General features: G+C 41.2%; 1 protein-coding gene and 1 long non-coding RNA gene across 5 annotated transcripts in view; one reads left to right on the forward strand and one right to left on the reverse strand.

Moving 5' to 3' along the window:
* The window catches only part of Smash (smallish), a 196,766-nt gene that overhangs the window by 85,923 nt on the left and 83,260 nt on the right, over window positions 1-27,583 (reverse strand). For 2 of the 4 annotated variants that reach the window (XM_076802192.1, XM_076802190.1), the window contains exon 1: window positions 2,107-2,507. The exons of 1 other annotated variant lie outside the window; for it this stretch is intronic. The gene's annotated coding sequence lies outside the window, so the exon portion shown is untranslated. Of the gene's footprint in view, window positions 1-2,106; window positions 2,508-27,583 lie in introns of those variants that run through there. One more of the 4 variants, XM_076802193.1, reaches the window with a different exon arrangement.
* Window positions 8,428-9,241, forward strand: LOC143362235 (uncharacterized). Its single transcript, XR_013083617.1, has 2 exons — window positions 8,428-8,913; window positions 9,107-9,241. It is a non-coding gene; the product is annotated as an uncharacterized LOC143362235 (long non-coding RNA).

Consider the following 27,583-nt stretch of genomic DNA (forward strand, 5'->3'; position numbering starts at 1 on the left):
GTTCGATACGTAAATAGAAACTCAAGATTTACCGAGCTATTGTACATATTATTCCTTTTTGTAAAATACGTCTGATAAAAATTATTGTACTGTATACCTATTGAGACCGTAGGAAAGGAGAGCATGAACACACTACAGAAAAAGGAGCACCAAATACAATATTAAGAAATCCCCTTGGCGAATTTTAGTGAATCAGTGAAATCAATAGTAATCTCAGAAATTTAAGATATTATCGACGAGAAGCTCAACCAAAGGTACGAACTAGTTTAAACATTATCACATACGTAGAGATAATCCGTGCTGTGATAACAAAAATCTACCACGCACAAACAACGCATGCAGACGTAAAACACTATAGATCTTGTCTTTCCACTAGCTCGAATATGCTCAATAGAGTATTGAAATATCTTTGTTGTAGTTAAAGAACGGAGATCAAAGTTGTCAAAACTTTTTAAAAAATCAATGAAAGTTTTGCTTTCGAAAGAAGAGCCGTTAATTAATTAGTCTGACTCGTGAAACCAGAACCCTGCTAGACGCCAATTCTATTCTTTCTTGTACGTGTCATTGGATGCTGTAATTAAGCAGTTATTTAAATCTAATCTGACCCGAGCTAACTCTAATCGAACCCAACCCTAAGTCTGACCTAATCTAACCTAAATTGAAACCTAATTTTAACTCTAGTCTCAAAACTGGTATTGTTGGAATCCACTCGACGAGTATTGTTAGAATCGATGGACGCGGTTGGAAATCGTTACTAATTAAGCAAATAATAAGCGGATAGACTGCGGATATTTATGTAAAATAAAAGTATCTGTAGAGATTTATTTCTTCTTAAAATAATGTTAGTTAGTTGAGAGTAACAACAGTGTGTATTTAATTTCTTTAAATGTTATTATTGTTCTGCATTTGATATACCCATTTTTCTCATAAATGCACAAAATCCACAGTCTAATTATTCGATTTGTTTCTACGAAAACTTTGCTGATAACGAGCAGGATATTTCCTTCGACACTGTGAACTGCTCGCGATTTTTTGTAACAAATGTTTATCGACACGGAGTCTACATAGCAAACATTAATTTCGCTCGGCACGTTATCGGGAGATAAGCGTTTCAGCATGGAAGGATACTAGATCCAGCGATTTTTAATTTCATGGGGAATAGCCGAGGGCACAATCTCACCTACCGTTTTATCTGCCCCGTATATATGTATTTGAGCAACCATGAGAGATAAGATAAGGAATATGATACCGCGTTCCCGAGATTTGTATCGATGTTACTGAAATGATATTAACAATGTTTCGAACGGGATCGCTTCATAGAAATATAAAATGCAGCGAACGGTCACTTCGATTTTTAACGGGACAGAAAAAGGAGTTTCAAACCGTTCAATTTATCCTAATCGCTATAGGTACCCACACCCGAAATACGACGAAAGCCGGTCCCGAGCCATCGTCTTATATCGGAATGAAACTGTATTAGTGAAATATCGGCGTGGGTCAAAATTGACACAGGAGTCCGTGGGTTAAATACTATATTTTCGAAAAATTGTGGACATTTAAATTGCGATCATTGCGTAAACACAAATAGTACAACCATAAGCCTGGACTCATTTCAAAGCTCGATGCCTCCCCTTTCGCAAAGCGGTACTCCATTTTTCCTAAAAAATGCTGCAAATTCGAACGTCTCGAAAAACTTTCAAAAATTTTTCTCGCAAATGAAACTACCACAGATTTGAAGATTGAAGCCTTCTCTTTACAGCAGCTCCATAAAAATTGATGTACGATTTTTTTTTCCACTGTTTTTGGAACAAACACGAGTTTTGCTGTGTAAAGTCCTCGGTAATCGATACTACTTCAAAGCTCGATAAAATGACTAAAAAAAATCGTACATCAATGTTTAAGGTGTCGTTGTAAAAAGGAAGCTTCAATCTTTGAATCTATGGTGGTTTCAGTCACGCACGATATTTTTCAAAGTTTTCACATACGTTTGAATGTATAGCATTTTCGATGTGAATGAAACGAACGTGAAATGTAAACGGATTATTTTTGAAAATATTCTCTACGCGATTCGCGAAAGAAATTCACCGTAATATAAATACAACTCACGTTTTCAAAATCGACCCAGTCGGACGAAGTCTGCGGTTCCGTACTCCAAATTCATAGTGAATCGCGTTCTCACCAAAAACTGTACGATGATATCAAACACTTTTCCGTACAAATATTGTCGACACGTAAACGACAACCGTGATGCACAATACGCGAAATACAACGACGACACTATCGAAGAAAACTCGCCAAATCGAACGTTAATTTACGGGAACGAAAATGATTAAAAAATAAAAATATTGCAACGAGTTCGAGACGACAGCGATGTTGATTTTCTGTTGAGAAAGAATGACGAAACACTCGATTAGATCTTTCAATGTCACTCGAAAGTGACGGAGCACGAGATCATCGCCGCGACGCAACTGCTCCGGCAAGAGACGGACGATGACTGAGGATTTAATTATTTCGTATTTCAGAGATCCCCCACTCGCCGGATTACGACTGCGCAGTGACCGTCTCTTAGTTTCATCCAGCAGCAACGTGCATTCACTAAACGGCTTTGATATCCCCGCAACCTTCGATTATTCGCGATATTTCCTTACATTCACTTCGAAAATTTGCATTGCAACACGTTCCTCGATATGCGCTGAAATTTTCCGTATAAGCTGTACAGCGAAAAATGCCTAACCACTTTATTACTAATACTGAAAACAACATTTATATTCATCGCAGTTGTAATTACAAATTATTTTGCTTCTTAGAATGATCACTACAATTATAAAGCAATGATGATAAAGTAGAATTTATATTTATACTCGAAATAATATAAAAACGTATTTTATACAGTCAGCCGCAATAATATTCGGACCCTTGAGAAATTTTTTCGAAATCTTTTTATCATGCATAGTCCAATATTAAAAATTTTATCGCCTCTTTAAGAGTGTTCGAATATTATTGCGTATGTACTTTCCAATTTTCTCCTTATTTTAAAATGCAGTGCGGTCATGTGTACTAAAATTTGCATTGCAACATCAGTTTTGATATGCAGTGGAATTTACATTATAGAAAGCCTAATAAAAAATAGTAGTACTAATACGTCGAATTTTAATGACGACTATAACGAATTATATTGCTTGTTACAGACTGAAACTCACAGTCTGGACGCCATACTTCCCATTCGGAAGATTTTATATGCAGACGTCTACTCTTCTGCAATTTTTCTTATACAGTGTTTGCACGTGCAACAGACTATTTAATAATCTGAAAAAGCATTGTTAAACATTCAAACAGTTCAACATCTGAATAAACAATTAGATATAGTACATTCGCTGCCATGGCAGCCATGTTGGGACATAAAGTGAAAAGTCCGACGTGCGTTTCGTGCATGCATTTACACGTAATGCACGTGTTGCACAGAAACTAGACAAGCCGTGGATCAGACAGGGGTTGCCAAAGATCGTGCAAAACGATCTACGAGGAACCGAGTCGCACGATCGGCACACGGACAATGTAATCGAGACGATAAACTCGATAACTTGTCATGAGTGTTTCTAGATCGACCCGTGATGCCGGCGAATGAATTAATTACAAGTAATTGCAAGCTACGGTTTACGTAACGACCTGGCCTGCTGCGACGATCTTATCGGTGAAGTACGCGATCGATCCCTGATTGATCCACGGATTTCTGACTTGCCCGACTTCAACCCCCGGTTACATTTCATTCTTTTTATTTCCCAGTACTGTTCGGGCGTGGCAAACGCGGACAGATTTATGTCAACGAGTTGCTGAACAGACAGAACATTATTTCCAATTGCGTGAGGAAATTTTTCAGAAAAAAGCATTCCAATAGACAAACTTGTTTTCTTATAAGATTTTCAGACGATTAGTGTCCTTTTTCAAATAGAATGTAGTGGATACAAGTAAGTATAATAGTCGATATTCCACCTAAGAATGCTAAACTTTACTTCAGGGGACCAGAAATTTTTAACTACTTTTTTATGTAATCTGATAGTTTTGGCGAGAAAATGCCGAAAATCCAAGTTTTAATCCTAGGAGATCAGTAGGTCAAAAGTTATTCGTGCGTAAAGACGTGCGATTTTCAGCGTTTTTGACAGGTAAGAGCTACCCCCACTCCGCTAAGTCCACAGCTTTGTGAAAACTGCCAAATAATTAACTACAGTTGGTCGATCCGGCAACTTTGATTCCAAGCGTCTCACGAAATGATAGAACCTACACCGTTACACGTTTCGCCAAGTCGCGCGAAGAAATTAAAAACCAGTTATTTCCTCTGTTTCGGTAGTTCCGAACGCAAATTAGGCCACCCGGTATGCAAAACAGCAAGAAAGCCAGGCTAACGAAGGTTCGCGTACAGTTTCGACAGCGCTGGACGTTCCACAGTCTAATATCGTTAATCGTAACGGTGAAAAATAATTCAATCGCATACCCGATCGAGCAGGCAGAGAACGCGACCGAGTCTATGTGCCTCGGTAAACCGTAATTAATGCTCGCGAATTGACTTCCGAGTGCGAAATCAAACGAACGAATCAAGAATGGACGAATGTGGGTCGACGAAATCTTTTCATCTTTCTTCTTTTTAGAACGCCGTTGCGTATAACGCATGCGCCTTGGTCACGCGCTGCCCGGTTAATATAAATGTAATTATGCGCTCGGCGTATTGTCCACTTCGGTTTTCGGCCGTACGAACCGGAAGTCATAACCGACGCACGATCACGGAATTTCAACGAGTCGACCCGTTTCGTTCGGGTCATTCTCTAATCGAACGTTGTTTCGGTGGGGTTCTGTACGCAAATTGAAAATGTTCTGCGTCAAAATGTTAACGTGTGTAAAATAATGTTATCGCTCTTTCCGTTATTACTCGTTTTTGTCACGGATCTCTTTTGATCTTTTCGACTGTTGACCTATGACGTCAAACTGTGCACCGAGAAGCACGACACGCTCGTGGAGGCCGTGCGGCGTTACGATAAAATATAATGCGTCGGTAATAATTAGACGCGACAAGGTTCGGAGGCGGCGACGTTCCTCGGGCAGAATTCAGAGTGAGAAACGCGCGACATGACGCGGGCGTAAAAGAGAAATGGCGGATGAGAAATTGCGTACGGTGCGTACTGCGAAACAGGTATACCGTTATTTGCATCGTGTCGGAAACGGTTTCACATTCCGCCACGATTGTGTTCCGTCCTGAGCGAATATTCGAATATTAAATTCCGATGATTAGTCCTGATACGTACTGGTCGCCGGTGAGCACAATGCGGTCCATCGGTATTTCGCACAACAACATGCTATTTTCATTGCCTCCCCACCCCTACTTAGGGAGGCCGCGGGTCGGTATGTGGTTTTCGTTACACGCGACGCTCGTTAAGCAAAACGCATGTCCCGATGCTCGCGGCAATTAACGACGGGGAACACGCGACAACCCATCATGCTGGAAAAGAGAGACGGGCGCGGAGCGTAGGCGAATTCTAGGCATGATGAAGAGGAACGAGGTGAAAATGCTATCTGTCGTCGTTACTTTGCAGGAGAATCCCACGCGATTACCCGTTCGGCGGATTTACTGTACGCATGCGCGAACACTCCGGAACCTAAGTGTCGCTGCACTGTCCGAAATGTCTACGAAATCACTTTGAATATTTTGAAAATACGACAATAACATGAACTTCGACACCAACGTATAGGCGTGACAATAGTAAACCAATATATCAGCAATATTAATTACACCGACATATCGAATCCCATATCACGTTACGTTAATTAAAATTTTGACAAATATCGTGCGTATCTCTGGCACATGTATCGAGGCATTACTGTGTACCCTGAAGATATGGATTGTTTGATTTTTTATAGCGTCCCCAGACAGTTTAGCTAGAAATTGATGGCTTCATCGAACGATAACATTAGTACACTCGAATCTGAAGATTAATTTTGATATCTACAAGGAAGTATACTCTGTTTGACAGTTAAAAATCCTCGTTGCTTTGGATCGAAGTAAGAGAGTGGCACGACCGTAACCACTTTCTTCGAGTCTCTCTTATCAGATTAAAGATAGACGTGCTAGGAATCATACGACAGGTGATATAATTCCGTAGGAAAGTTCGTTTTCACAGTTTTTCAAAAGTTCAAACTAGAAGCGTAGTAGTTTGTTGCACCTAAGCCAGCTAGGTACAGCACCTGACCCAGACCTGATGGGTCCAATACCTGGAGAACGGCCCTTAATTACTTCAATTATTGCACGCTCCAATGACATAATAATGAAAAATATTTCTAGCTAATTTTCCAGATCACTGTTTGCAACCACTACACAAAGGACAGAATTTGATCGTTTAAGTTCACCAAAGAAAAAATCGCGAGATAAATGTTGCGCAAAAAATGGGACGGAAGTGACCAGTTACAATTAATTCTGATATTAATTGGGGAAAATTGCGCAAAATGAAATTTTGAACCACTTTTTTTTCGTTTGAATCGATGGGAAAGTTCCTCACGGCGCATTCCCAGGATGCCATTTTCGAGCCGCCATTGCACCATTGATATTAACGATTAATAAAAAATATTTTCGTGTACATTACACCGTTAACAAACGATACCTCAAATTTTAAATAATTTTAAATCAATCGACGCATTACATTTTTCCAAAAAAAATTCTCGAAACACAGGTCATTCACACAAGATTCCTGAAGAAGTGATGTATAACTTTATCAACTATTAATAAATATCCGCAATATTTTCCTAAAAATGTAAGCCCATCACTGGCCATCATTCAGGACCCTAAATTCCCTAGAAGATCGCGACACACGAGTTTCCCAGTGTCTGCATACTGTTTTAAAAATTGATCCGCAATATTTTCCTAAAACTGTAAGCCATCACTGGCCATCATTCAGGACCCTAAATTCTCTAGAAGATCGCGAAACTCGAATTTGCCAGTTTCTGCATACTGTTTTAAAAATTGATCCGCAATATTTTCCTAAAAATGTAAGCTCATCACTGGCCATCATACAGGACCCTAAATTCTCTAGAATCTAGAAGATCGCGACACTCGAGTTTGCCAGTGTTTGCAGACTGTTTTAAAAATTGCTCCGCAATATTTTCCTAAAACTGTAAGCCCATCACTGGCCATCATTCAGGACCCTAAATTCCCTAGAAGATCGCGACACTCGAGTTTCCCAGTGTCTGCATACTGTTTTAAAAATTGATCCGCAACATTTTCCTAAAAATGTAAGCCTATCACTGGCCATCATACAGGACCCTAAATTCTCTAGTAGATCACGACACTCGAGTTTGCCAGTGTTTGCATACTGTTTTAAAAATTGATCCGCAACATTTTCCTAAAAATGTAAGCCTATCACTGGCCATCATACAGGACCCTAAATTCTCTAGTAGATCACGACACTCGAGTTTGCCAGTGTCTGAATACTGTTTTAAAAATTGATCCGCAATATTTTCCTAAAAATGTAAGCTCATCACTGGCCATCATTCAGGACCCTAAATTCCCTAGAAGATCGCGACACTCGAGTTTCCCAGTGTCTGCATACTGTTTTAAAAATTGATCCGCAATATTTTCCTAAAAATGAAAGCCATCACTGGCCATCATTCAGGACCCTAAATTCCCTAGAAGATCGCGACACTCGAGTTTCCCAGTGTCTGCATACTGTTTTAAAAATTGATCCGCAATATTTTCCTAAAAATGTAAGCCCATCACTGGCCATCATACAGGACCCTAAATTCTCTAGTAGATCACGACACTCGAGTTTGCCAGTGTTTGCAGACTGTTTTAAAAATTGCTCCGCAATATTTTCCTAATACTGTAAGCCCATCACTGGCCATCATACAGGACCCTAAATTCTCTAGTAGATCACGACACTCGAGTTTGCCAGTGTCTGAATACTGTTTTAAAAATTGATCCGCAATATTTTCCTAAAAATGTAAGCCCATCACTGGCCATCATACAGGACCCTAAATTCTCTAGTAGATCACGACACTCGAGTTTGCCAGTGTTTGCAGACTGTTTTAAAAATTGCTCCGCAATATTTTCCTAAAACTGTAAGCCCATCACTGGCCATCATACAGGACCCTAAATTCTCTAGTAGATCACGACACTCGAGTTTGCCAGTGTCTGAATACTGTCTTAAAAATTGATCCGCAATATTTTCCTAAAAATGTAAGCCCATCACTGGCCATCATTCAGGACCCTAAATTCCCTAGAAGATCGCGACACTCGAGTTTGCCCGTGTCTGCATACTGTTTTAAAAATTGCTCCGCAACATTTTCCTAAAACTGTAAGCACTATTAATAAATAAATATAACTAATTTTCAGACGAGAATCGACCACTAAGCGTCGGGATCTAATGGGTTTAGGCGGCGCAGCTGAAAATGAGAGACGAGTGGCAAGACTGGCGCGGGCCTAGAACGAAAAGGAGTAACGGGCCCATTGGTACTGCATAGTGGAACAAGTATCTCGCGGTATGCTCGTAGACTACGCCGGTGGAAAGAGGTTATTAGATGCGGACGCGTCGTGTTGTAATAAATGCCCGACGCATAAATACGGCGGCGAGCGACGCAGTCACGTCGCGGAGGTCGTTTCCATGTCGTCTAAATTCCTGCGGCGCGAGGAGGAGGAATGCATGTGCATTCGACAGTTGCACTTGAATCAGGAAATTGTCGTTCCGAAAGCGTGGAATTCCGCCTACGAGGGAACAAGGAACGTTGCCCTGTCATGTGGCTCGCACGCGAAACTATTCCCGGGAAAATGAATTGTATCTTCTAACATGGTGTCCCGTTAACAGGCAACGTCTACGTATCGACGGAGCACAATGTTCTCGCGTGCACCATTGACATTTCACGCATAACACAGAAATGGTAATAAACTCGATGATTTCTGTTATTCGGTCTTACTCGTTCCTGCAGAGAGGTTCTAGAAAAGCTTCGATATCCTAGGTGGTGCATAGAAAGAAATTTTTACACGCATTTAATATGTAACCTTGGAAACAATAATAACGATTTTTATCGTGGAATCGTCTCGATTCTGTTTGTTCTGGCAGAGCGGTTGCAGATTAGGCGCACGCGGAGAAGCCTCGGGGATATCGTGGGCTTCAACTATCATTTCAAGTGCAGAATTTTATGGTACAGGCAACGTACGTTCCGATAACCTTGAAACATGATAAGATAAAATGCAGTCGCGCATCTGGTCAGCAGGTTTTGACACCTCCTTGCGCGTTCGCTTGTGGGTGCATTACTGGGTATTATCATTTTCCCCGTTATCGAGCTATTCCGCCAATTTTTTCGGCCCAAGTATACTACACGAACTGTTGCAGATCTAATCGAGATGCGAGATGCTCGAGTCCGTTACGGGGACGGAGCGTACACGTTTTATAATCTGACTGAGGAAGTGAGAACGTTGTGTCAACTGACTTTTCCAGCCGGATGCGCTCTCAGGAATTTATACTATTAACTCAGTCATAAATTTTCGAACATAAGAGAAGGCATACTTTAGTTTACACGCTTGTAAAAGTGCCCTGTAAAAACCGTCGTAGATACCGTCTTTTTCCGATTGCTGCAACTTTACGATCCATCGATCTAACTATACGCGTCTTTCGATTACAAATTTTGTACTGCTATAAGATGCTACAAGATGCGACGAAGTTTCTGAATAGTGAATTTCTTGAAAATCGCGGTTCGTCGGTTTTCTTAATTCTTTGAAATAAACAGGAATTTAGTAAATACCATGGCCATCTACACTTGCTTGGTTATTGCTGCTTACTTTATCTTAATTAGCCAAACGCAATAGCAGCTGAGATGCAATTTCTATGACATTAGATAAATCGTTTGGTTTCGTGGAGTGTCCTTGGTAATTAAAGTATTAAAAAGCGTCCGATTATATTCACGGAAAGATTGCGAATTTTAAACGTTGATAAACAGAAAGAGTAGACAAAATTTAAAATGGTAGAACAATTCAACGAATTTAGTGGATATATTTATTTTCAACTGATCGAAATTATTGAAGTAGCAAAGACGTTTCTGCGTGGCTTCTGTTCCTCGATGCAGACAATTTTGATTTCGCGGCAAACATCAATAGTCTACTAATGGGAATCACCCGTGATAATTACCTCGTTACGTACGATGACATTAGCGAACGAACACGCAACGCGGGTTCGCGCTGAAAAGAAAAAAGAAAAAACAAAAAGAAGCGTGAGACGTTCGATTTTTGGTTTGCGAAACGGAAGACAATGCTGCATTGTCGACCGCGTTGTTGTCTCGCGTGCGGAACGTGATCGCGGTGGAACTGTTTCGGAACGCGTAAAAAATTCTTGTCACTATTCCGGCCGAACGCGCGATATTTCGAGAAACGTTACGGTCGGACAACAATGGGACACGAGCGTTGCGTAACGCGACGGAGAACGGGTTATTTCGCCCTATTCCTCGAGATTCGTGACAATAGCACGTTGCGCCGACACCAGGTCACAGACGATGTCCTGTCTCATGAGCGCATGCACAATGACGAACCGACGAGGAATTCCTCGAGGAGTAAATAGGCTTCCTGGCTCGCGAATCCCACGAGGTCTTCTGTTAACGAACACATGCTCCGCCCCCTTAGCCGAATATCGTCGCAACGAGACGATCTACAGGGTGTGCGCGAAATTCCTGGCAAGCTCTTTCTTTTTCTTTCAATTGCGTTCGTACACCAAAACCAGGACAGGAAATAATCTTCAAAGCTGAAGAAAATTGTAAACTATTCCATCGATTAGTATCTATTATTACTAAAACTATACAAATTTTATTCATACAGACCCCGTTTTATCGGACCTCGAAACAGTATCATTTATTCTTGTTCTGTGTCAGAAATATACAACATTTTCCTTTTTGTAACGTGAGAGAATTCCTTTTCCTTTTGTAAGAGTTCCTTTTTGTAATAAAAAATTACACATGCTAGTGTATTGTCTGCAAGGAATACAGTTTGTACTCGTTTCAGTTTTTCCATGGAGTCACCGTTCGTGAGGAAAACGCGAGTCACTAATTTCATGAATACCCTGTATACAGGACTGGTTTGTTTCACAATGTTATGTGCAACTCATTCTTACATTCTGCACCGTATGCCCTGGCTTTTCACGATTTTTGTAAGAAGTTGGGAAGTTTGCATAATGCGCGTCTTTATGAAATGTTTACGACACTTGGTAATAATATTAACGCACCTACTGATAGAAACTTTGTTCCGAAATATGTAGCAGTGTTTCGTGTCACAGAATTTGTTCATTCGGAATTAACGTACGAGTCCCAGTAATTATGAAAGCAATCTAAAATATTGAATCGGTCATACGTCATTTTGTGTTACACGGTATTACATTGACACTAGGTTTACGGAGCATTAAAAGTGAGTATTTTACATTACTTTATAAAAATAAGAAGATTGTCTCTATCCAAGTTTTTAGCCATCTCTTAAATAATATATACCTAAGGAAATAAATTTGTTGAGTAATTCCACGTAGATGGATCTTCACAATCTCAATAATCGTAAATTAAAAATATTAGAACCCGTCATTTTAATTGTCCCGTAAACCTAGTGTTAAAGCAGTGCATTTTTTAATCATGTGTCAAGTACACCGTTAATTTGAAAAATAATTTCAGTGTTTTTAATCAATTTCTTTATCCGTTGCAACAGGAGACAAGAGCTGAATAAAAATGTATTTCAAGCTTGAATCATTTCAGCAAATCGTCATCGTTCTTTTAAAAGCGTTCGAACGTCGCTGTGATTCATTGTAATTTAAAGGGATTAATAATCTCGACAGGAAGTTCGCCTAACTTTAGATCGTCCACCCGAGTCGTTGATATCTGTCCTCGGTTGCAATTGCGCATTTGACCTGTTCCACCCACGCGCGGGCCTGCAGCTCTGGAAAACTATTTCCACGGAGAAAGAGGTTCCAATCAGACTCTCTGTTGCTGATCAACGGTAATTGAGTAATCATCGTCGCGCTTGCTGTCTCCTACACTCTCACCCACGTGTGTAGGTACGCGCGTGGAGCGACGTGTAACAAAGGGAGTTTCGAAAGCCTCGAGAGGTCGTAATCGCAGCCGAGCGTTAATTATACGCGACCGTGATTGCACCTGGCGATTGGTCGCCTTTGTCGGTGTGACACGGGCCCATAATAATCGTATCGTAATGCTCGTGGCTCGAACGATTAGCGGCCGGGGGGACGAATTGAAGTTTTCGCCGGCTTCGCGAAACCAGAGCGGAACCAGAGCGGAACCGAGCGGAACCGAGCGGAGACTGAACAGCGTGGACCTCCGCGATTTATAGTGCTCGTGTCCTTCCAGTTCCTGGACTCAAATTATACCTCGACGATCGTAAAACAAGTCCCACCGCGAAAAACCTCGACGTCCGATTTTCTACACCGATTTTTCTCCTCGGTTTCCATAGAATTTTCTGGCCTGCATTATTCGAGTGCAGATACTTGCGGCATGATTGACTGTGGAAAAGAAATCATCGGAGTCATTTTTACGAAACGTTGGAACCCTTCGATTCTCGATGCTGCAATCGTTAAACCAAGGACAGTCCGTACGTACAGAATTTTTCAAATTTTTCTGTAAGATCGTCTTTGAAATCGTAGTTAGAAGATATAGAATTTCAAATAGATATATTGAATATTAAAAGTTTCTTGAGAATTGTTTACTCTGTCGATATCATATTTTTCACATTTCTGCTAGAGAAGTATGTTTAAATACATATTGTTAGTACATCGTTTTTACAGATTGGTTAAACATTGCAACCTTATTCCTAGATTAATCAACACTAAACTACACTAAACGTTAAGTAAAATAAATATTATTAAATTATATACTACATACGAATAAAGGACATTACTTATTTGGTACGTACCCATAACACTTGAAAAGAACAATGACTTGAAAGAAACAATTTCGCAAAAACCGACAACTATTTTCGTCGCTTCTCTCAGTTTCGTTCTGGCGTGAAAAAAAAACTTTCGAAACGCGTTTCAAATCTATCCCGGGGATTGTTGCTTGATATTAATCATTGTAGAAATCCTCGTTGCATCCGCCGTATATTAATATGCGATAAATCATCCTCTCGCCATTACGGAACATCGTTTCGCGTTCCTTCGGCTCATTAACAATTCAATCAGAAAGAACGGAAGTTTTTCCAGTGGTTTGCAACGTCGTTAAATTTACCGATATTCCGCGGGCGTCCGTTCCTCGTGATTTTTCACCTTTCTACAACACCTGAACCGCTTCCACGCTCCCGCATCCTTGTAAATCGAAGCGCGAGGACGCGACCGGAGTGCGAGATCAGCAGAAGGAGAAAGAGAGAGAGAAAGAGAGAGAGAGAGAGAGAGAGAGAGAGGCCAGGCAGCCTTGAATCACCTGTACTCACCTGAAATCAGAAAACACAAGGCGCTTGAGTGCATTCGGTCGTGCATGGTACCTTGTCCTTTCAATAGAGAAGACTAGACGGCCGTAAATTTACCTCGTTCACCTTGCGCGGATAAGATATGTGCCGAGCGTCGTGAGAAGACACGCGTGAGTAGAAAGAGTCTCGTAAACTACAATGTTCGTATATCCGCTCGGCATCCATGGCACTAAACTATGATCGTGAGTCTCGGCTTTCCGAAATTTGCATTACCGAGGACGCCGGGGGATGTTCGCCGAGAATTAACGGCGCCGAGGGGAGCTTAATTATTTCTAGTTACGTTATGGCACCGACCGTACGTCTCCCCGCAACACCGAAATGCAAATTTCCAAAGTGACCCGCCATGCTCCGTGTTTTTGCCAGCGTTTAGGCGTGTAGCCGGTGTATACATGACTCACGCGACGCCTTTTCTTTCGCTGCCTATGAAAATGTAATCAGCCCCGGACGGCTTTCTCTATTAGCAGATACGTCGAGGCGTCATTTTGTTTGTCATCGTTTTTACCGGGTTGTTCAATCAGACTATACTAAACGATCGACACCTCAGCGTAGTCCTCCTAACTTTTACAGGACTGGCCACTATAGTGACCGGGGACAAGCTTGGGAATTGACGTGTTGTTTGCATAATACACATTTTGAAAAATTCATATGTTATCGATGAATTTTTCATACTCAAGGTCACGCGAAGGTCATAATATTACCGGTCGTTGGATTCGTCTCGACCTCGGCTATTATGCAGCGATAATAAAAATATATCATTCCATTTAAAGAAACTTCGATGACCTTGAAATCTCCAAAAGTATAACCTTGAACAAATTTTTTTGTCTGTCATAATATTTGCCCCTCTGAACCAACTAATGTCTTTGTCTGAAATTTTCTTCTATCATAAAAAACAAGCGAGATATTCTAGATGGTTGAGTTAGGTGAGACACCCTGTATGAGTAAGCTGGCCTTGAGCGACCTTGAATAACCTTCAGAACAGGTCGTTGTATTCGTCATGAAACGCTCTATCAAAATGCAAACAAAAAACCATTAAGAAGCTATTACTGCTCGTGAGATCTTGGAAAATATGAGCTTGAGTCATAAAGTCTGACTCAGACTTACGCCCCCCTTCAAGTACGATAACTTTCTCCCCAAACATGTTTGTATAAATAACGAATCGAATCAAAGTATAAGGTCGTAAAGCGATCGTGGTGAGCGATCAATTGCAAATTGTCGGGCATGATTGATCAGCTGCAAATGATATCGGACTCTATGCTCCAATAACTTGTGGATCTTCATGGAAATTCTAAATTTGATGGCTCAGCTGACAAAATCCAGGAACAAGATCAATTTGCCAATCAGAAAATTCCTTACGGTAAGCGTGTGAGAAGAGATCTCATTAATGTTTGTTACTACGTATTTTAAAACCATAAACGCACAAAGATTCGCTGTGAGTAACTGTAGATGAATAAAAATTGATATTTTTATTTTATTCCTATCGCAAGGAATCTTTTAGCCTGCCTCAATTCGGTTTCCATAAAATTTGGCGTGCAGTTGGTAATTTGCATAAAGATGCGGCAACCTAGTTATTGCAAATCCAGGTGTTCGGTGGTTGAGCTATTTTCGGTGAGGAAACATGAGGAAGTGTCACAGACATTTGTTAAAAAGTCTCCGGTATCGGCGTTGCATCGGCGGCGTTTCAAACCGATGACGTTCACTCCGGCTCGCAGCCGTGCATCCAACGTGAGAGAAGAAGTGCATTCACCTCGGCCGTTTGCATCGTTTACAGCCGCTGCAACCTTCCCCGTGTTTTCTAGCCTTCTGTCGAAGCGGCTCTATCTCGACCACCATGGCCCACACTTATGCACTTACGCGTTAATGCCGTAACGACCGAGTCGGCTGCCGCAGTTGCAGTTGCAGTTGCACCGACAGGCCGAGGGCAAGGCAGCAGACTCCTCCGAGGGCAACCTACCAACACCGGCATCAGATTTATTTCACTCTTCTACCTTCCGTTCTACGTGCGCCCATCTACCTACATCTTTGGTCTTATCTTCTTCTAAAGTGACCTTCCTTATTTGTATTCTATCGATCATGGTAATTCGTTTTTCACCGGTGAGTAGAAAAAGAAATTGCCTCTCTCAACCTTATACGCTCCTCGGGACGGAAATTTATTTATTTCCTTTTATCAGATACTGCAAAATATTTGATTATTATTGACTGTCAGATTAAATTTGTTTGTTCAAAATTCAACCCTTTAAGTCGTTTCTTTAACAGTTAACCTTTCACGCTCAACTCTGAGGAGGGGGACCGTCAGAAATTAAATTGCTAAAAGTTTCGATGTGGAACGGGGGTAAATATATTCAATAACACAAAATCAAGTACGTAACAGCTCCGAGGGCAAAGGGTTGGAAAAAGTTACGCTATCGCGAAAGGTACCGTAATATTGATGAACGGATATTTACGAAAACTAAAAATAATCTCCGCCAATTGCTTACATTAACACTTTGAACGCCAAACTAGAAACCCGAAAAATTCCATAAAATCAAAGTAAGTTATTTAATGAAATAAAAATTGCAAAAAATTAAATGTACGATACTGAGTAATCCTCCAACTTTCTCGCATGTTACAGATCCTAATCAAGTTTAGTACAATGAATATATCAACGTACAAAATTCATTTTAAAACCTGCACAAATAATTCCGTCAGCCACGCATGGCTGGACGTAGCGTTCAACGTGTTAATAATTTTAACAAACTGGGAATTGGCATTCCTAATTCCTTATAACCTATCTACTGTTCTAAATTCCACTTATATTTTTGCCATAAATGCATAAAATCAGCGGTCTACTGAGCCTAGGGATTCATCCTAGATGCACCCTAGAGGAATAATTCAACTTCGTTTCTTTGCGTATACAGAGTACACGATGAAACAAATGGCTGAAAATAGATCTCGTTATTACTATAGACTAATGTGAAGTAGTCAGTTTTGGTAACCCGTACACCCAGTGTTAATAACAGCCACTGTATTTGAAATGTTCGAGGCTGTTTCAAGGTTGGAAGCGTCTCGGTTTTCGAGCTCGCCGGTGATTTTTGAGAGCGCGTCTACTCCCGATCCGAGAGCGTTCTGGAGCAGAAAGGATCGAGTAGCCGTGCAGAGAGCAACTACGGAGGGTGGAGGGGCAGGTAAGCGATCGGAAGAAGGCCTTCACGGCCGTACGCCCACTGTAAATTTTACTACGTCATCTCCGGGAACGACCTCGTCCCACAACCGGCACTAAATCCTTTTACGATCCGGCCAGCAGCCAAGCCGGCCAACTCTCGGACGGTACTACGTTCCCCGATGTCGTCGACTCGCTTTTTCATTCCGTTCTTCTTGTAGTCACGCTCGAGGAAGTGTAAACAAGACATCGAAGCCTCGAACTGCGACCGGGCACCGCGCGCAGCGCAAGCGCGCAGCGCACGGACCGCGCAATTTCGTATTTGCCAACGCATTTTCTGAATCCTCGAAACGGTCGGGCTACCCTGTCTCCCGTTTACTCACGGCAATTAGGTTCCGCGGAAAAAATTTTCTTTCAGTCTGCCCTTTTGTTTGTACCCACCGAGAAACCCTTGTCACATTTTGCGGTCCGTTCATTTTCCGTCGGGAATGCTTAAAATCCACAGTTTGGTAATTACTGGAATGCGGATTTTATGCGTTTATCACAAAAATTGGTAAGTGGAGTTTGAAACGGCGGACGTATTGACACTTTGATCGCCAAACCCCCAAATTTCCATAACATCAAAGTATAAGTTAGTGAATGAAATAAAAATTGAAAAAGATTAAATGTATGATACTGAGTAGTCCTCCAACTTTCTTGCATATTACAGATCCTAATCAAGTTTGGTACAATGAACGTATCAACGTAAAAATTCATTTTAAAACCTGCAAAAATAATTCGTGTTAAATAGATTTAAGGGCAGCATCGTATTGGTTTCAGCTTGCTAAAACAACTAAAAGAGGAAAGAAATTTTTGTTTCGCTCCCGTGCCTTGCAATCAATGCAAATATTTTTTATTTTGCATAAAATGGGTAAGCGGAATTTAAACCAGTGGACATATTAAATAGATTCAACGCTAGGTTTACGGGACCCGTCAAAATGACGGGTTCTGACATTTTTAATTTGCAATCATTAAAATTCAAAAGATACACCCGTGAGGAATTATTCAACGAATTTATTTCTTTGGGTATATGTTATTAAAAAGAGATGGCTAAAAATTTGGGCAGCACATTCTCGTTATTTTTATAAAGTAATGTAAAATAGTCACTTGTAGTGCTCCGTGAACCTAGTGTTAAGGGCACCAGCGTATTGGTTTCAGCTTGCTAAAACAACTAAAAGAGGGAATAAATTTTTATTTCGCTCCCGTGTCTCGGAATCAATGCAAATATTTTTTATTTCGCATAAAATCCACAGTTTGGCAAATCACATGACAAGTACGTTTCCTGCGAATGCAGCGGGAAGGAGGAAGCAAGGAAAATTGAAAATTTTCAGGCACACTTTCGACGGAGATTAAAAGGAAATGACTATGAATATACTCTAGCGGCGTGCAAACGAAAATAAATGGTAAATTGTGTTCGATGAGGAAGCGTTGTGTAATCGAGGACGGATAATTGCGCGGGGAAGGCAGCGGCTATTACTTCGCAGCATTTACATATGGGAGAGACGTGTTACCAGCAACTAACTAACTTACTGGCGAGTCATTAGAACCGCTATAGGTGTCGAAAGATCACCATCGAAAGCAATATTACGCTCGATTAGAGTTCAACTATTTCTTTAATTACGACGGGTTATTGATGAACATCTAGGTGTCCGGAGACGTGGCTGGACGTTGACAAATCATTACCGTAAAACGCTCGAAATTGGATTAATCGACGCAGTAAGAGGTTCGACGTATAATTTGTCACGGGATCCGGTAACCGTCGGTTCGAGGATATCGCTCCCTGGACATTGTCATTGGCTGGAACTTGCTCGGAAAACTGGCCTCGGCGTGTCTCTGAAAAAGGACGCTCGAGTTTAATTAGCGAGGCGTCCTGGTGGTTTCAGACGTTTCCTGGTTCTGAGCAGCCGAGCAACGCGTATAAAATTACCTACGAATCGTTCCTCCCTTGATATCGACGTGAAAACACGAGAATTCCGTGAAAACAGTTCCGAAGAATTTGACAGACCTTTTACATTGTTTTAAGAGCATAAAATTTGATTAGATATAGCGGGTCCTGTGAACGATTTCAGGCCTGCGGATTTCGCCCGATGATAGGAACTAATTTGTAAACGAGGAATATTTCCTCGAATGTCAACGTGCACACGCTGTTATGGTTTAGCGGTGGTCGGGTTCTGGCGGGCTTCGTTTCTCCGGTGGACGCGAGAGAAATCGCTACACTTCGGCGAACAACGGTGAAAGCGCTTAATTAGCGGCACCGGTCGCAAAACAAAATTCGCCACCAGTCCTAGAAAGCGAAAGATGACACGCTTTATTTTCACGGAACGCTAGGCTAATTTCCTTCCGGCCTCGGTTGTTTTGCATGGACCGTGATTAGTGGCTCCGTACAAATCTGGTTTCCCTCGGTACTTTCTACGCGAACATCGAAATTCATCTCGCGTTTATGCATCGCCTGCATCGGACAGTGCAATTAGACCGCGGATCTTTATGCATCTGATTTTTACGAATTTTTAAAAGGTATCGGTGTTCTCTCGATTTTTACTGTGAGAAATAGCACAGTTAACCGACGTTTTTCTTTCCGTTTGGCAATTTTTACAAAATAGGGAAATTGTACTGAGATATTGTACTTCGGATCTTTATGCGTTTACTGAGATAATATAAAACACGAGATAACGTGCACGTGTCTTTTTATTGTGTGAAACAACCTAGTTAACAGTCTCCATTCTTTTACATTTAGCAATTTTTACAATTCAACAAACTTTTCTCAAGAATCGCATACCTTTTTCAGTCGAGATTGGATTTAATAATGCGAACTTAATTAATTTTAATACTTGACCCACTAGATTCGTGAAATACGATCCTCTCCAGATTTTTGCGTTCACCATAATTGAATATTTATTCATGTTACCGTACAAGTATATCATTTTGATGAACGTTCTATTATAAAATTTTGAAACATGAAGCAATTGAGATAATTGGAATAAAGATAAACGGAATTCAAGAGTATTTCTATATCAATCTATTAAAATTATTAAAGAAAGAAACAAATTTTGAAGAAAATTTCTATTTTCCATAAAGATACGTATCTAGCGATAAAACTAGAACACGATGATATCCAAACGAAGTAATAATGTGATTCGTACGCAACAGCCTTTGTTTCCGTAATGAATTTCGCTGAATGCGCGAACGTGTATCTAGCGGAGTGACGTCACGGTAAAAATTGCTTCATTCATTCAACAGGATCATTTCACTTTCGGTTTACCAGAACAAATGGACGTCGAACGGACGTTATCAGTTTTTTGAACGAACGAATTCGAAATGCCAGGAAGAATTCGATGGAATCATTAGCCGACGTAAGAGCACAATTAAGTTGCACCGGTATAGCGGGCTACCCAATTGTGTTTCCACATCGCTGTATTAAATCAGATTTTCGCGTGAAGATATTCCCGTGTAGAGAGACGGCACGGAATATTACACCTGTCACGCACTATATCCCGCGCTCATAGTCTCTTTACGATTCCTCAAAACAGTAATTTCATACGTAACAGTATTCCCGAGGCTGCCATCAACTTGCCATTTAGAGCCACCTACTTGCTGTCAATCGATTCAGTGGAACGGAAGTTCCGTACTGTTTTCCACGATCGTCGTTTCTAAAACTGATCGAACTTCACCGGAATCGACCATAATCGAGCGACACTGGATCTCACCTGATCCGTTAAGATGACGGATTAGAAACGTTCGATGACCCCTATCTGCGATTATAATCGGATAAGGGCTTCGTATTTTGCAGGAAAACAACATGTGAAAACTTTATGAGATAATACTTACCTCTCGGACCCCTGCGAGTTCTATGTCATTTTTGACCCACAGTTTCGATATAAGGCGATGGCTTGGGTCCGGCTATCGTCCTATTTCGGGCGAAGAGGAAGGAGAGGGGTATAGCGAGTTTCTTATTTCGAGATGAAAAGCGTCGTCTTATTTCGGAATAAAATTGTACAGATTGACCCTACCGCTACGGGTCACGGATGACTCCGGCATAGCGTACGGAGGGTTAACTCGATGTATCGACAACCTGTGCAATAAATCACCGTAATCAATTCTTGCGAATATGATTTACCCTAATAGCCACGTGTTTGAAAGTAGGTTTAGTAATCATTTAGACGTCGTCACTAACTCGTAAAGACCTAAGATTCGAACGGTACCTCGTAAAGATCCGAGGTACATGTGTGTTAAGGGGAATTCATTTTTCTTAAACATATTAAACAAGTATGTATTAACCCCTTGCACCACGATTTAAACGAAACTTATGTCGGTTTAAAGGAAACTAAAAACATACAGATTTATTATACTATTCTCAATTTCATCATTCTTCGTTTTCGAGTGAAAGTTGCTTTAAGTCATTCTTCTAACGATTAAAAAGAAAATTAAATTAAGTATACAAAATTATAGGTATGATCATAATTCTACTTTCTCGAACAAGTTGATTTACATCGAAGGCGTAAAAATATACGTTGAAACTGTAGAATATAATGTCACCCATAATTACAAAAAGTTGTAGGTACTGATATCATCGTCGTTCTGCTTTCTCGAATAGTTATGAATTCATTGACGTCGAAGACATAAAAATATGCGTAAAAATAGAATATCATTCGTAATCATAGAAAGTTTTAGGTATCGACGCGAGGATTAAAGTGGCACATGCAAATTAATTGCACATGGATCTATCATCTGAACGAAGTGATCTATTTTCACGGGCTGGTGTCTACACGAAGCTAGCCTACTTACGGATAGGATAATATGCACTTCCTTTGGTAACTCGACCTGGAACACGAGACATGCACCATTCTTCATACCACTTCCGCCCCTTTGTGAGAGAAAAGACTCCCGCTATAGCTTCTTACTAGACATCCACCGTTCCTCGGGATTCTCTTTCAAGACTGAAATACCTGAGGCTCGCAGAGGAGGCGCGTGGATTCGTAAAAAATTACGATTTATTAAAAATAATACGATATTCCGATATCATTAGATTCGAGCGGATGTTTCGAACCGCAAGTTGCGATTGTTGCTCGTAAACTCTCCTGATTTCTAGATATTACGGGGAAATTAAGAGTCGTATCGTATAATTGACGTACTGCTCGAATTATGCATCTCTCGAACCTGACCATCTCACATGCATTAGCCAGCAACGTATGACCGCAATATGTACGCATTTCATTTCTCTCGTGAACTTCTGTTTTATTCTGATCTTGTACTCGAGCGATCAAAGAAATCTTTGTACTACATAATCGGTACTGTAATAATACTACACTAATGAATTCGAAACATATTTCCAGCTGATAAGTAAACAAAAATTTGCTCGGAGAAGCGGTATCGAATTACAGGTTCTGTTACCCATACGCTTTCTTTGCGAACAATGAGATGGAACGATTGATATTAAGCGTTCGAAAAGAGAAAAACAGTTGTGGACAATGTTAATGACATACTGTTGCAAGAGTGCTGCAACTGGTGGATACAGTCATTTCATAAAGAGGAGAACATACATACGGGACAATTGTTCAAATATTTTCGGTACCGCTTCCTGGTAAAAGTTGCAGATTAAAGGTGAGTTACTAAATAAATTACAGTGAATCCAACAATTATTTGAGCTCTAATTTTCTATTCTCGAACAATGGTAACGCTCTTAAACAGCAATAATTGAAAAAAATACTACAACAATAAACTCCGACTCATTTTAAAGCTTGACACCTGTTGTATCATGTATATTTTTTCTATGAAAACACGAATGACGACGAATATATTATGCCCTCAGTTTTCCCTGCGATAACTACGTGTTAAACAAACATTGCTTTCATCGAAAAATAGTTGTATCGCACATAAGAATTTCTATGAATTTGCCGAGCGTCTGAACACTTATGACCACGAGTATGTGTGCGTGGTAGGCACGTTCGACACAGCATAATACATCTATCGCAACGTGTTATGCCGCTTCTGCTCCGTTTCTCGGTGATCGCACGGTCTTCCGCGAAGCACTGTAACGATCATGAAATTGCGGCTTAAGTAACACCGATAGATCTCGCGATCCCGATCGAGCGTCGTAGAGTGCACCGAGACGCGACGGTGGGAAACGTCTCTCAGCCTCCGAAACAACCGGCAGATGTTCGGAGCGCAGATCTTTATAGATATTGAAATCGATTTGGTGTCGGATCTAGATCCTAGAGGTAACTCTGGAACGCTCGTGATCGTCGAGGAAGGATCGAACGCTGGGAATCCAGATCCCAGAGACGGTGGATCGTGACAATTGGTGGATCGTGAAATTGCTGTGTAGGGACTCCCCTTTGCTTCGGAACGATCTTACAAACATTCAAAGCTAATTCTTCGATAAATAAGCAAATATCTTCGAAACTAGCGCGCTGACAAAATTGCTGGTCTTTGTACAATAAGATCCCATAATAAAAAATATAGGTTTCCAGTTGAGAAAACGAAGTTGACCTTGAAATGACCTTGAAAACTGCCCCCTTCTTTCCCCTCGAAATCCCTGGACACGTGTTTCACGCTTTTTTAAATATCTAACACCCTGTATATAGTAATGTATATTGTATTTCATATTTTTTACTTTTGAACCAGTGAATTCCTCGCCTTTGAGCTTCGATTTTTGGCATTTTCTCGTCAGGATGTGCAGGATTATATGGTGAAAAGTGAAAAATTTTGCCAAGTAATATATATTGCATTTCATATTTTATTTGTTACTTTTGAACCAGTGAATTCCTCGCCTTTGAGCTTCGATTTTTGGCATTTTCTCGTCAGGATGTGCAGGATTATATGGTGAAAAGTGAAAAATTTTGCCAAGTAATATATATTGTATTTCATATTTTATATTTTACTTTTGAACCAGTGAATTCCTCGCCTTTGAGCTTCGATTTTTGGCATTTTCTCGTCAGGATGTGCAGGATTATATGGTGAAAAGTGAAAAATTTTGCCAAGTAATATATATTGCATTTCATATTTTATTTGTTACTTTCGAACCAGTGAATTCCTCGCCTTTGAGCTTCGATTTTTGGCATTTTCTCGTCAGGATGTGCAGGATTATATGGTGAAAAGTGAAAAATTTTGCCAAGTAATATATATTGCATTTCATATTTTATTTTTTACTTTCGAACCAGTGAATTCCTCGCCTTTGAGCTTCGATTTTTGGCATTTTCTCGTCAGGATGTGCAGGACTATATGATAAAAAGTGAAAAATTTTGCCAAGTAGAGGTGAAGCCCATTAACCTAATAGATCAGGGAAGTTGTCAGCAGGATATTAAGCTCGGTCGTTCGCCCCGACATCGCGAGCTCATAAATCGTTGGCAGCGCTTTCCAAAGTGTAGACTGCCGTCGGTAACAATGTTGTAAAATGGATATGATAAAACCGAGGAGGGGGGGGGGGTTACAACGCGTGTCGACTGTGTCCGGAACACAATAAGTCGAGCAAACACGAAGCGCGGCGGCTTGATCCGACTCAATGGCTGGCGTGCGTGTTAATCCCCCGGAGCGTGCGCGTAATTGTGCGCAGGATAACAATTTCGTTTTGCGCATATTAATTTCGCGCAACAGGCGCGCGCTCTCGGGAACCGGCGGGACACGTTCAACGAGAGCCAGGATCTACGATCTATTCCGCGGCGTTTAATTTTCAGCGGAGACGCGAGGCATAAATCCTGTTAACTAATCCGCTTTTCGCTCGTTCGTATGTTAATTTTCATTTCAGGAACGGAAATATGCCGGTCGACGCCGATAAAGTTCTTCGTCGACGGTGACGCAACGTGGATTTATCAGCGATCTCGATAAAACCGCCCCGGGGATTTATCGATTATTTCATTAACGGCAACGAGTCCACTTTCTAATGACTCTTAACGAGAGTCTGGCCACGGTTAATGGGTTTATCGAGGATCTATGGGGAGTTGAATGCACGCGCGGGTAAATAACCTGGACCAACACGCCGGTGTTCGTAGATCACCGGGGATCTATGTAAGAACCGTGCTCGTTTCCTTTTCTTTCTGCTCTTGTTTCTACGTTTCGCGTGCGCCCGACATGTTTATGTCGTCGAGACCATCGTATCTGAACTGCGGATTTCGCGTGTTCGTGACGATAACGAGTGTACGCGAAATAACGGAACAGATGATAAATAAATATTTCAGGAGAATCTGGTGGCCAAGCAGATTGCCATTCTTTTTCCTAGGTAAAAGCAAACAGTATATCATAACGAAGTAGCGGATTTTGAGTGGCACGAATTTCCAAGTCCAGTAGATCGTCAAATTCAAACTTCAATTTCTAGAATCAGAATTGCCCACTCAGAAATAACCCTTTTATTTTTGTCAAATAAGAAAGAAAATACGATCTGCGATATATGTAGAGTACCAATTAACATGAACCACCTAATAATAGAATGCAAAAAATATGAGAATGAAAGGAAAAATGCTAAGATCCCTAGATCCTTACCCATTCTGTTAAGTTCTAAGGAGTATATCGCCGGTCTTGCCAAGTATATCAAGGACACAAATGTGTATAATATATTCTAAGAAAATGTACCGTGTTGCTAATGACCTTTGATGTTGAAGCAACATTAAACAATTAAATTATATATATATATAGTAACCAAACGAAATGGCTTCTTCTCCAACACCCTGTATACTTCTCGCCCCTGCGTAGCTCTGTTAGAAAACGCGGAAACAGGACAGGAATCTCGCGAAGACGGGATTCCGAGGAGGCTCGTATTTCATACATGGGAACCATCTTCGATCATTTACACGGACGACAGTGCTCGTCGTGGAAAATTTACTTGCTCGCGTACGAGAGCTCGAAGCGTATTGTGCGCGGAGCCCGCGCGATCAGAAAATAATGCGCAGCAGGCAGGATGATCTTCGCATAAACGCTCCAGCCAGCCTTTCCCCGGGAAAGAATCCTGAAAAGATCCGTTCTTCAGGCTTTCATACGGGAGCACAGAAGACGCGCGCCTCCTTCCATTCATTCGATCGGCTCTGAAAAGCGGATCCTTCAGGCTCGAGAGGAGGGAACCGTCTTCATGGGACGACATAGATTCGAAGTACTCATTATTCCCCAGCGAACGCGTCTGGGATTAAGTCCTGCGCCGCGATGGAACGCGTAGATCCTCGAGAATGCCGTGTGAATCGCATCCCCTCGATCCGTCGCGTTTCTTCCGAATTATTCGATCGCGCTTTCCGTCTTTGACGGAGAAAAGAAAAAGGAACAATAAGAATTTTAAAAAAGTTGATTCTGCACATCGAAGGTATTTTATACCTGCGACACTGTACAGCAGGAGAACTGTACACAGGGTGTCCCGGAAATAGTGTCGGAGAAGGAAAGCGGTGATCACGTTTTTCCTTCGCAGCATTATACAGGGTGGAGCATTTAAATGGGAACACCTAAATATCTCGGTTATTATTAGTCGTACAAACAATCTCCACCGAATAAAGTTTTACTGTTTCAAGGGGCGAATTTGATGATGGTAAACATTTTTTCTCAAGGTCATTCTTTTACAAGATTTCAAGGTTATCGATATTTTTTCAAATGGAATCGTATAATTTTATTATCGCTATGTGATAACCGAGGTCAAGACGAATCCAACGACCTGTAATATTATGACCTTCACGTGACCTTGAGTACGAAAAATTCATAACAGTAGAACACTTGATGTAAACAGTGAAATAACGTATATTAGCATAATATAACGATAATTAGCAGGACTTTAACCACACCTCGTGTCCATGCTCAGCTTCCATACCCTTGGTAAACACGTATTACGAGAAAATTTCCAGGATAGGTTCCCACAGGAGGAATTCATCCGCAGGTGGGAGCGCTGAATTGATCAGGGCGTACAGCTTGAACAAATTAGTATAATTCGATCGAGGCGCGCGCGAGAAGAGAAGTGCTTGTAAACTCGCGCAATCCCCCTTTCACCCCTAAGTTCAAGTTCATTTCACCGTGTGGTGTTCAGCGTGTTTTATCGCGAGTTCTTGCGATAGTTTTTAACGCCGCGAACAGAACGACCGAATTGGCATCTCAGGAATGCAGTATAATCACCGGTACGAGGCATTAAAATAATGTTCCATTGAATTGTATATCGAAGCGGTACGTGTCCATTTATGGTTTTAATAAATGTGCCGTGCGTATTTATAATAGTTTCTCTTTTCCGTAAAAATGTTGTTAATCAAGAAAATTAGTTTCCACTTCGCTGCCTTTTCCAGCCGGAGTGTCGACGCAAAACGAAGCTAACGATGACGAAATTTACGTCCATTTAACGGCACCGAAGAAGGTAAAAAATATTGGGAAAATGATATAATTAGCTGAAAATATTAATTCTAAATGGCCCTTCATTCTGAATTGAAATGAGCAAAAATACAGCAACATTGATGGTAAGGGAAACTACAAAATGGAGATGACAGCCTACAAAATGGAGAACCTGAATTTCCATTACAATGAAGAAACTTGAAATTCTTTGAATACATTATATTGAATAAAATCTATTTGGTTAGAAATTGCGTTTGCTCGAGGTTACCGTTCAAAACCGGACATTCGCTACGAGCGATGGCGGCAGCCTAGCGTGTTAAGTCGTTCGCGAAACGATACATTCCGCGAACAAGCGGATTCGAGTGAATCGCGAACACGGAGGCGCGCAGGTGTAGCCGATCCACGCGGGTTTCAATTAATCGGATGAGCGGATGCGTTTCGCGGCGAAGGAGCGAAGTTTTCTCGCTGGCTGGGAAATTCCACGGGAAATGGGTCGGAGCTTTGAAGACGACGCGGCGATCGAAGCCTTTCAAAGCCTTCCGTGGAAACTCGCGTGTAGGCGAGAAACAACAAATCTTCGGCTAACCGAAGCTCGGTAACGATCTCGACGGTAGCAGCGCCACCGTGGAATAAAGGGACCCGAAATAACCGTG

The sequence above is a fragment of the Halictus rubicundus genome, chromosome 16, assembly GCF_050948215.1.
Source record: "Halictus rubicundus isolate RS-2024b chromosome 16, iyHalRubi1_principal, whole genome shotgun sequence".
Classification (NCBI taxonomy): domain Eukaryota; kingdom Metazoa; phylum Arthropoda; class Insecta; order Hymenoptera; family Halictidae; genus Halictus; species Halictus rubicundus.